Source organism: Protopterus annectens, chromosome 2.part1 (genome assembly GCF_019279795.1).
Source record: "Protopterus annectens isolate FY-2018-M chromosome 2.part1, PAN1.0, whole genome shotgun sequence".
NCBI classification, from domain to species: Eukaryota; Metazoa; Chordata; order Ceratodontiformes; family Protopteridae; genus Protopterus; species Protopterus annectens.
Window position 1 is genome coordinate 1,492,172,210 of NC_056729.1, and position 12,471 is coordinate 1,492,184,680.

A 12,471-nucleotide genomic window follows, 5' to 3' on the forward strand; every position below is an offset into this window, starting at 1 on the left:
CAAGCCTGACTGCATGTAACTGCACAAGCACAGGGTACTGCACTATCAAAATCATTCCCTATCAGGACATCTGCAGGATGGTAGTTTGGTACCCTTGATGTCTCAAGACCACCTACTATTGGCATTTTGTCTTTCCCACTTACTGGCTCTCTCACCTTTTGTTCCCCACATTGCCTCTGTGGACACCTGTATGCCACATGGCCCCACTGGTTGCATTCAAAACATTTAACCTTAGCTCCTGGACATGTACCTGAACTAGTGTCTTCCCCTGCTACTGGCAGATTCTGTTGGGGCAGTCTGTGCTACCCACCATGGGTTCCTTTAGACCCATGAGTAGTACTGGGGTTCCCTTTCTATCCTCTGCATACCTCTGTCGAGCAATGACTCCCCCTGGGAATCCAAACCCTCCCCATCCATTTGTCAAGATTTCTCTTGAACAAGGTAATCAAGTATACTGCAGTCTCCAGCCTCAATGGTTTCGGGATTTCTCTTCAAGCCTTTATGAATGCTCTGGCTCATATTCCCGGGATTAGTCTCCACAGCAGTCCAAGTAAGTGATCTCCCCCCCTATCCTCCTGATCTGCTGATGGATCTGGATTTTTGGTTGGGTTTGACATGGTGTGTTGTTACTGAAATTGTACCCATGTTGAATGAGCAAGGTCACCATTCAGCATAATCTGGCTTGACAAGAGAGAGTGAGGCAGGCGTCATTTGCAGTATTTATACCTTTTGGGGAGGGTTTTTTTCCTTTGTGGCAGTATTTGGATGTGCCTGGAGGGTTTGGGTGATCGGTATTGGTCTTGTCGAATGTGGTCTTGTGGCGCTTAAAGGGAGTGATGAGTGATGAGTGTCTAGACCATGAACCCTTGGAGGATGGAAAGAGGGGCCCTTCAGAAGGTCTTCCTAACTACTTTAGTCTCTTATGTACTGGTAGTCCCTGGGGTAACCTGGACAGCTTTTAAGGTCCCTGGGTCCAGTCTACTATTTCACTAACCTCCCTACCTGGTGTGGATTGCCACCTATTTTTGGTAAAGGGTATATGGGGTAGCTTTTAACTTTATATTTATATGGGGGCTCTTTAAGGGCATCCACTTGGCTCTAGTTCTGGCTCTCCCTTCTGTGTCATGTGTGTGTCTGATAGACCCATCATGTGTCATTTGCAGTCCCCAGCAAAGGGTCATGTCATAACCACTGTTGGTCATTCCCTAGCGGAGAGCTATAAAAAAGTTGGGCCAGAGCTTGTACTGAGTGGGATGCCAATAAAGAGGACTTTTGGCTCTGACCACACTTTACACCACTTGTGGAGACTGACCCTGGGTGTCTGTGGCCTCTGTCAGTTGGTCTCCCATCTGTCACTCAGTTTCATTGACATTTAGAACGATAAGTTTTGTACAATATTGCTGCTAAGTTTTTTGTATTACCCAGAGTAAAATACGAGGTTGGGCTGTATGGACTGCCTTCCTCATCAATGGCTTTGGTGACTGTTTTCTCAGTCAAATTTAAAAAAAGGCATGATCTGCCTTTGACAAATTCAAAACTTTGATCCAAACAAAGTCTGCAAATTCCCTATGTCTTTATTTATGAGGGTTATGATGTCCTCCATATAGCTTTGCATAAGGCTTGATCAACAAATGGGCCGGTAATTTCCAGGTAATTTGGAGGTTATAGAGGCACTTTTGTGTAGTACAGTTGCAGTGCAGCAGGCGCTCTGCCTCCCTGTAGTCCAGAGGTAAGATTTCTTGATTAAAACAGTGTTCCTAGCTGTGGGTTTAATCAATTGAGTTCACATGGAGCACACGGGGACACCACCTATCCATGTTGATGGATGTTTGCTGCTTTGAGAGAGGACGTAGTCGGGTTTTGAGATGGGCTTGGGGGCTGCAATGGTTTGGATCTTATGGGGAGGGGGAGGGGGGAGAAGGGGACCCCGTTGTCACTGAACCTGTCCCATGTTGTGTTGTGTCTGTATCTTCTCACATCATTTTTGAACTAGCTCTGAGCATATCTGGGAGTTTTCCTGTCCTTCTAGGTTAGCTAAATGAAAGCAAAGAAATTGTCTGATTGTCTTTTCTTCTTTCTTTTCAAATTCCTCTTTGGAAGATTTGGAAGATTTTTTATGAGCTTTTCTTTTATAGTGAGTGATCAAGGGTGTACCTTTTAAGGATTTTTTTGCTCTATGTAGTAGTAGCCTCCTCCTTTGTTGTTTTGTTGTTTTATTGGGTCAGTCCACCAGACTGGGCGCTTGCCACAAAGAGTTTTGTTTTGTTTGGGATTGCCTTATCTATCATGCAGTGTAGGTGTGCTGGTAGGCATTTGTTAAAAATGATTCAGCTTGAGTAGTACTTTTTTTCCGGGCTCCGGGGCCTTAAAGGAGCTGGCCCCCATGTTCATGATGATGAGATCAAGGATGTGTCTCTCTATTGGTGGGGTGGTGGACTAGTTGTTCATGGCATTTGAATTTATGAATTCCAGAACTTTTGGGCTAGGGTTTCCTGTGCAGGGATGTTCTGCTTGCCAGGTATAGGTCTCCCTTATTCCCCAATTCGTCTGAAGTAGCACATTGTCTATCAGCTAACCAGATCCTCATGTCCTCAGGAAAAGTGCTAAGGACTTGTTCCCCTCACCAAAATGTCTGCCAGCCCTTCAGAAGTGGTGACCTGACATCCACTCACCCACCTATGGAAATAAGTGCTCAATTCAGCAACATATTCACACACACTTTCATCTGCCCTGCGTCTATGCACAAAACTTTTCCTATACGTTTCAGGTGTTAGCTTAAACAATTTGAACAAGTGATTTTTAACAGCAGTATAATCAAAACATGCAACATCAGAAATTTTTGACAAAACAGTTACAGCTTTACCATGGAGTAAGGGGGTCAGGAACCATACCCAGAGCCTTTAGTCAATACTATACTGTTTGCATACCCTCTTAAACATATGAATAAAACTATCAAAATTATCCCCCTCTTTAAACTATGGAAGAAATTTACTGACCTTTTGTGCTTCTGGGGTCCAATTACTCCCTTACCCATTACCTTCATGACTCTGGCGAAGAGTCAGCCTTTCCCTCTCATGCCTCCTCTGTCACTCCTTTTCCTCGGCTTCTATCTCCAAATGCCTGGCCTGCAACTCAAGTCTCTTTGGCTCCAGATGGATTTTTAAGTCCTCTTAATAAAGGTTGAGCTGTCCATTCTCTGAGGGTATTATATCTCCACTGCCAGTCTGATTGTCCTCCTGGTTGCTGTTTTCTGATGCAGCTGTAACCAAGACTGCAATCAGGTCTGTCTTAGTTAGGTTTCCATGCACCAGTCCCCTAGCCTGGCACATCTCCACCAGCTGGCTCCTTGTCAGCTTTCCATACACCTCTGCTGACATGCTGCCTGCTCACCCTGACTAACTAAGCTAACAAAAGAAATAAAACAATTGTGATCTGTACTCTGAGTATGCACTGCATGGCTGATTTAGAGTACAAAACACATTCAAAGCCCACTGTACACAGGCAACAGGAATTCTCTCTACCCACACCACTACAAGCCAATTAGTATTTGCAAAACAATTAATATATGGTGTGGATATCCTACCACTGCCAAACAATTAATATGTGATGTCCGTGCCCTAGCCTAGCAATCAAGAAGCCTCAATCCTCACCACGAACACCGGTGAGGGACGTCTCATATAGGAGGAAAGGATAACATTTGCACACAGTAAAGTGCAATTTCCCTTAAGAGCACACACAGATCACAGTCAGTCCGGGTTTGGTCTCTCCCTTGCTCTTCAGGTCCCCATGTTACATGTTCCACATGTAACACTATTTTTACCATTTAAGACAACAAGCCCATGGTTTACATTAATATTTACAGATGACAGAATTATCTCCAAAATTCTATCTGGCTAGGCTGGCAGCCTTCAGCTATCTTCATCTAATCTTCACACACGCACACTTCTAATTTTTTGTCTTTTTCTTTGGAGCAGAAGAGAAGTCAGAATATAGCATTTTCTGTTTTATTTCTTCATGAACGCAGACATTAATCTTTTAATAATTTGTTTATTTAGACCAAATACTCTTTCCATTTCACTAATTCCTTCCCATCCCCAATGGCTGAGCCTGTCCCTAGTGGCAGTGACAGATTAGAAACTCACTTCTCCTTGCTTGGTGCACTTAGTTCAGAATAACTCATTGATTTGTCACTTGCTTGCTGTTGAAAGGACTCTGACACACAGGCAAACAAAATGTAATGAAGTAAGCTGTGCTAGTATTTTGTGTGTGTGTGTGTGTGTGTGTGTGTGTGTGTGTGTGTGTGTGTGTGTGTGTGTGTGTGTGTGTGTGTGTGTGTGTGCAATGTGCCTCTCAACTGTTCCCAGTTTTACAGAAAGTCTCTGATTTTGCCTCAGTTATACTTTTTGTCCTGTTCCTTGTAAAAGTTTTGATTTTCTGAGAAATCATTTAGGATTGTAGTCGGTCAATAACACCTCTCACTTGCCCTTCATTTTGCAAAATATCTCTGATTTTGCCTGATATGTTTTTCCCCATCCCTCATTAAAGTTTTAATTTTCTAGTAAATGTCTCAGGATTACAACCAGTCACTCATGGAAAACATTAGATTTCCATACTTCTTATTGTTCATAAAATGTGTAGCTATGCAAAACTTGTTACTTTTTTGTACATTAGTTATTAGAGTTGTCTGCACCTTAGCTGTCTCTGTTTTTGCAGAAAATCCTTGAATCTGCCTCATATTTTTGCTCTGTCCCTAGTAACATGTTTGATTTTATGGTATATCATTGAAAATTATTTTCAGTCAGTAATGCCAGTCATTATGGTTTCATAATTTTTATTGTTAATACAATGCATGTTGATGCATTAGATTTTCAAAGTTTGTATTGTTTATAAAATGCATGTTGATGCAATACCTGTTGTTCTGTTAGCTTTTTATGTTAAATAGATTCATCTGGCAGCAAGGTTCTGAGCTGTTAATGAGATACGTTCTGTATTTCAAAGTACTGAGCTTTATTCTTTCCATTTCAATTTGCCTACTGTGTGACTTTGAGCAAGTCACTTAACAAGGTAATTCCCCCACCTGCCAAAAAGGGATGCTTTGTCCAGTGCGTTTGCATTGTTTAACAAATAGGTAAAAATAAAAATAAAATAATAAAAAAAATGGATAAATACAATTTGCCCATTTTGGTGTCTCCCCCATCAAGTTTTGGTTTTGTCCACGGTTCTTAAGAAAGGAACATGAGAGGAATTTTAGTCTATTCTTCATAAAATTTGTGATTTTTCTGGCAAATTGTTGTTAATTGAAGTCATTAAATAATGACAGCCATGTGGGATTCAGACTTTGTAGCCTTCATTTCTAAACCTTTATTTATGTATTAATTCATTTTATCACAAATAAACATTTGAGGTGTACGCAGTCATGCATGTGGATGTAATTAACAGTCACATCTGCGTGTGTGTGTGTGTGTGTGTGTGTGTGTGTGTGTGTGTGTGTGTGTGTGTGTGTGTGTGTAATTATGCATTGCAAAGTTTTGAAAATGTTATAATGAACAGAAAGGACACAGGCCTGTGGTAAAAATTAAATGCCTTTTTTTGCAAAAAATAAAAGTTTATCGGCAATAGTTTGGTCAGGAAGTAACACTGTTTTAATATTTTGGTCAGGAAGTAACACTGTTTTAAAATGTTGCTATAAGGATCTATGTACTGTATGGAACTAAAATGAACAAAACCATTTTTTTCTGGGGAAGGGAAGTATCACATTTGAGATGGCCCAGATGAATAAGGACATTTAAGCTATGTGCGTCTTTGTTAGAACTGTGTGGAGTTTTGGTTCATTTCTAGGCTGAACTGTCTTTGGTGTTTGCATTTATGTAACTGCAACATAAATGTCTGTTGAGGTAAAATTCCCCAACCACATCTTAGACAAATAAACATATACAAATGCTATACTAATTTGGCTAACTAAACATATGGTTATGACCATAAGTCAAGAAAACAGGCATGTGCATCTTTTGCAGGGTAGTAAGGATGCAGTCTTCTGCTATGACTATGTAGGTATGCACCACTTAGCACCACAGGGGTCATATTTATTTATTTATTTTACATTTGGTTTTCATGAAAGTCCGACTGGAGGTGGTCCTTTTTCAGAGGAGGCCCGGGGAGAAAAGCTCCAGAAATAACATTTACACACACAATAATAGTCTTCATTTTGAATTCACACAGTACAGTACATTAATGACAGGTAGCATTATTTAACATGTGACATAAAATTATTTATAGCACCAACACTTTACAATATTAGTTTCAACAGAGAGTAGTTGTTACTTTTTAGCAGCTGTCAATAACTAAAGCAAGGGGAAGGTATAGGTAGGTATAATTGTAAGAGATGTAAGGAGAGAGGAAAGTATGAGTTGATGGTGTGATTGCTAAGTGCAGAAATTAGGAGATAAAGTGAGAGAAAAGAGGGATCCTAGTAATTAACCTATACTGTCACAGTTGCAGAGCCATGAATTCAACAAAGGTGTTTTTAAGGACTTTTTAAATTCATGTATGGAAGCTATAGCTGTGAAGAGAGGGGGAAGTTTATTCCATTGTTTGGCTATTGTGTTTGAGTAGGGGGATGAACCAGTGGTATTATTATCTTTAGTTACTTTGAGGAGAAGTTTGTTAGTGGAGATGATGTAGAATTTTATGAGATAGTGATGTGATCTGTAAGGGTTGGTGTGGTGTAGTGGTAGAGCACCCCAAACTATTCTTTCTAGCAGATGGGGATCAGGGCCATTAGCCTAGTACACACCTATGAACCTATGGTATGCTATAAACCATCAGGGACATTTTCTCACTGATAGAACCAACACTGATATACTTCTATGAAGTTCAAGCCAACACAAAGGGACTCTGGCTGACCATGTTTACAGATGATTGCAAACTGGGAGCCATTATTGATTCTCAAACTGATGTACACATTCTACAAAAAGGCCTCACTGACACCAATGACTGGTGCCAGAAACATGGCCTTAAGCTCAATGCCAAAAAGTACACTGTCATTCCCTTTGGGAAAAATTTGGTGCCCATGAACTACCACATAGGTAGTAGTCCACTAAACACTGAAGGTGTGATAAGAGACCTGGGGACACAGGTTGACAGCAACCTCTCCTTTGATAACCACATTGCCACTGTAGTCAGAAAGTCCTTCTATGTGGCACATCTCATTACAAAAAGGTTCTCATCCAGGAAGAAAGAAGTCATAGTCCCTCTCTACTCATCCTTCATTAGACCTATTATAGAATACAATGCCCCATTCGGTATGTAACTCACTAGACACCTACAACAACTGGAAAGGCCAAAAAAACACCTGACTAAGAGGATCTTAAGCCTTAGACACATGCCCTATATGGACAGACTCAAAAAACTCCAGCTATACTCTGTCTCTTATCACCTACTTAGAGGTGATCTCTGCTTGACCTACAAAGCCATGTCTGACCCGGAACTGCTAGATATGCTACACCTAAAGAAATTCCAATCCCTCCGTGCCACATACTCCAGGGACTTTAACCTCATTATGTCAATAAACAGAACAAGCTGGAGGAACAGGTTCCTAACCCAGAGACTTCCCATACTCTGGAACAAACTTCCCATTCACGTCAAGCAGAGCACTTCACTGGCCCTCTTTAAGAGAAATCTTGACGAGTGGGTGGGCAATAGGAAGTTCACCTCAGGGACCACTTCAATGGCTTTGCTTGACAGGGGCACTGGGAACTAACTTTGGGCTGCATGATGTCAGGGAATCTTCTTGGGCTAGGCTTATATAGGCTCCAGGGCCATTAGCCTAGTACATACCTATGAATCTATGAGCCTATGAACCTATGGTGCAGTGGTGCAGTGGTAGTGTTGTCACCTCATAGCAAGAGGTTCTCTGGTTCGATTATTGGCTGGAGTGTCTTCTGTGTGAAGTCTGCATGTCTTCCCTGCATTTGTGTAGGTTTTCCCCAGGTACTCCATTTTCCTCCCATGTTACAAAGACATGCATCTGGAGTGTTTCTCCCAGGCCTCCACTGAAAATTGGCTTTGTTTCTAGTTGAACTTTCCCAGTAAACAATGTTAAGAAAAGATCATTGGTATAATGGTTGAGGTGTTTGCCTTATAGACACAAGGTGCAGGGTTTGATTCTCACATGAGGTAATTGGCTAGACTTAAAATGGCTCCTAATGGCAGTTAGCCTAGTACTAACCTATGAACCTTCCTTTGTTAGGATATCTGTGGCATAGTGGGTTAATGCAGTAGGCTATAATTGACAAGGACAGAGGTTCAAACATGGTAAGAACTACTGCTGGCAAATTTGGCGATTTTGTTATAGCAGGCTTCTAGTTTGGTTAAGTCAGATTTTCTAAGGTTGATGAGGATTGGAGAAGAACATAGTAGTGTAGAGATGAGATGTGTGGGTGCAATAGTGGCCTTAGCAGTGTTTGTTAAGAACTGTTTATTTCTATATAGAGTATCTAGTTTTTTTGGACTTTTTTATGGTGAGAGAGATATGGATATCAAATTTCATGTTACAATCTATCACAACCCCAAGGGGGCTTTGTGTTGGTAACATGAGATATGACAGTTTTTTTATTGGATATGATGTTAAATGAGAGGTCAGGATTGGTATGTTGTGTAGGTTGGAAGATGTTTTGTTTGAGTTGAGTATTAGCTGATGGTCAGTGAGCCAAGATTCGACAGAGAGAAATGAAGCTTGAGTATGCTAGTGTAGTTCCTGGAGGGAAAAGGAGATACAGACTAATGTAGTCATCTGCATACTGGATGACTGAGGATTGGAGATGTCTGTTGCCTTGTGCAACCCCTATTGTTACTGAGAGCAGAGATGATAGCTCCTGGTACAATTTAACTGCCTGCTGTTTTCCTGTTAGGTAACTATGAAACCATTTGATATGTGTGTTGAGGTGTTCCATAATTTGTGGATATGGAGCAGTTGATGAGGATGGTTACTGTAAATGCTATTACTTCAGCAGCTATTCTTAAAAATTTAGCTGGGAGTTCATCGTAAAATTTCAGTGGCACTTAGAGCTGGGGTTAGTATGTCTAATTTTGTGACATTTAGTTGGTCTTGAACAGAGGAAAAGATTAGCATGGAGGCCATGGGCTTTGTTTGATATACTTCTAATATTAATGTTTAGTATTAGCAGATCAGTAGCATTGTTTGGAGAGGTAAGGTAGATGCAGTGTGTACAACCAGTTTCATGATTTTGGTGAAGTACTTATCATATAGTAAGAATGGCTTATTTCAGTCCTGTTAACTGCTTTTTAAGTGCAGTTTAATTATATGTGAGTTTCAAGGGAATATAAGTTTAATTTGCTTATTGTTTTATATATTTTCATTGTGAGGATAAATCCAAATGTGTGTGATCACTGTAAATGTGTAAAGCAAAATAGTATATAAATTCCAAAATCTGAACATTATTAAATGGTAAATGGGCAACTTTCTTTCATGCTAGTTATAATTTGTCAGATAGGGGTAAAGGGATATAAGGAACATAAGGGAGAACACAAATCATTCCTCAGTTAAGGAATCTCTCATCCTTCTTCAAACATTAACTACCTTTGTGTGACATGGAGGTGGTTGGTTTGAAGATCACTTTCTTTATTTCTACTACAAAGCCACATGCCACAGTCAACCTCTTATATTTCTATAAAAAAGGCAGTTACCCAGTGTGCCATGTCCTAAATGTTCACTGATTTCTTCATTGGACAGAAATTCCATATGGTCTTTCTCTGCCAAATTGATATTTTCTATGAGTTTTCATGAATCTTACCTGCATATGCATGTCTTCAGAATATGATATAATACATGAACATAAAGCATGATTAGCAAAAGGATGAGATACTAGTTTCCCTGAGGTGATAACCTTGTCCCCTTGCAGAGTAACTTAGACTTCATCTACATAGTTCCCAAATCTGTGTCAAATGGCTAATCCTATAACTTTATTTCCAGGTTGGTTGAATTCAGGTGAAGGCTTCAACACATCTTAGTCACCACAGATAACTGTGTTGCAATATATCTAGGCAAAGCAGTTCAGGAAGGATTGTTATTTTTGACATTTGTCTAGACTGCTTCCTGTGTTAGATACCAGCTTGTGAAATGTCTCCTCTGTGAACTTCCTTTGGTGTAACAGTATTTCAGCCTTCACTCTCCAAGTCTTGTTTGCCTCTCCCCAAAAATGTTGGACCCAGAGTTGGTGGAGTCCCTTCCTCGTAGTGCCTTTCTAAATTATGGGTTCAAGCAATCTTGCACAGACAATCATACCCCATTACTGTAGTATTAATGCATGCCATGCAAGAGTTGGCGGGATGGTGAAAAGGACACTCCTTGTAAGGATACAGACAAGGGATTAGCTGGATTTTTTCTGAGAACCTGGGAAGGAAAAAGTTACTGCCCTGCCCTAATAGCACAAGACACATATCCAATATATTTCTCCTGCATTAGTGTACTTTGGAAGAGTCACTGCTATGTGAGTTCATAATGTAACATTTTTTTTTTTTTATTATTATGGACCATGTCTGTAATTACACTCCATTTATGTTTCATCCTCCTTCAGGAGCCTATATGACAGTGCATAGAATGAAAGTTCACTTAACTTTTATATGTTCATAGGTATGTACTATGCTAATGACCACCAGGGCATTTATAAGTCAAGCTGTGCAATACAACCCAATTGTATCCCCTTGGAACATGTACGTCTTAATTGAGGGGGGTGTTTGTTAGAAAGGGTATGTTAGTTAGGAGGTTTCTAAAGGATTATATGGGGGGTATGTTACTCAGGGAATTTTACTGTCAGTCTCTGTCTGTAAGAGACGTGGGGGCCAGCTTGGGTATGAATTTATGATTAAAAGTGAATGCTATATTTCACAGGTAAATTCTAGGCTATCAGACTTTAACAAGCTTAGTCAATAACCAAAGGTTAGAATCAAACCCTGTACTTTGTATCTGTGAGGTTATGACCTTAACCATTATGCCCAATCTGCCTTATTAATGTTTTTGCTCTACTGTTTTCTTATTAATAAATCTTTGCATTTCCTGTAGCTATACAGGAAATTTTCATTAGTAAAAATGCCAAAGGCTGCATTGTATCCCAGTGCTGCCTGAATCAGCGTTATATATATTAACACATTTAGTTTTCATGACTGCTGTGATATTTTATCTATTAAGGAGTCTGTGGAATGCTTTTGCCAAGATGCTAAATATATGTTACGTTTTCATAAAGGCTCCACTTCATACTTTTTGTTGAATTCATTTGGCTCTATTGTCTGTGGACATTAAACATATTTTGATATTTTATTTAGTAATCAATGAGCAGTTCTGAAGGCTTTCACAACCGCTGTAGGCAAGCTGTTGTCTATAAGTGTGCCTAATTTCTAATTGTATTGTCACTGAGTACACAGTCAACAATTTTATAATCTAGATCCATTTTAGGAGTGCTCATTTGAATACCCAGACAATAATTTTATCATTAAAGCTTGTCATATTCATATGTTAATACTAGGACATTAGTTTACAGAGTATTACAAGGCCCGTCAATAACCAGAGATTAGAATCAAACTCTTTAACTTGTATCTGTCAGGTAAAGATCAAATATGGGATATTGTATCACTTTACAATGAGTGTAATGTTGTCTGTTAATAACATCTTTTGACTTTTGGAAATGTTTGCTGTTGTCATAGGTAAGCACTAGGCTAGGTACCCTTGTGAGCCATTTTAAGCCTAGCCAATTCTCCTCAAAGGTAAGAATCAAACCCTGTCTCTGGGATGTAAACACCTTAACTGTTATACCAAACCTAGATTAACAAAGAAGCAAACATTCTAACATTAAATTCAAAGCATTTGGCCAGCCCAGTTTTCCCATTTGCCAAACTTCTATGTAGTCCCTTTAGCTTCAGATTTAGCTGAATTGCTGCAAACTGCAGATAACATTTTAAAACCAGGGCAGAGCTGATGAATCAAATGAAGAAAAATATTCATGCCAGTTGCAGACTTCTCAAGCAGCAGAATTCATGAAATTTTTCTTGAAGCAGTGATTTTATGGAATACAAACGAAAACAGGCTATGTTTGCTGGGAATTAAACCGAAATATAGCAAAATGTGAAATAAAATTATCAGATAACTTTGCAGTAAGTAAACTGTTTAGCACTTTAGCCACAGTAGTGATGATAGCCATTTCAGGCACTTAATGTAACTTTCAGGGTTGACAGTCTTTAAGCACACCTTTATTGGCAGCTGACTGTCAGAAAAAAAAAATCTCTATAAAGCACACAAGTCTCTCTCAGAAATGCATGAATCAAACAATGAAAAGTCTCTTGTCACCAGGGCTTTCACTGATGAGCTAAGTTCATAGGTTCATAGGTTGGTACTAGGCTAATGGCCCTAGGGCCTGTACAAGCCTAGCCATAACAATTCCCTGGCTATTTCTTCTCACA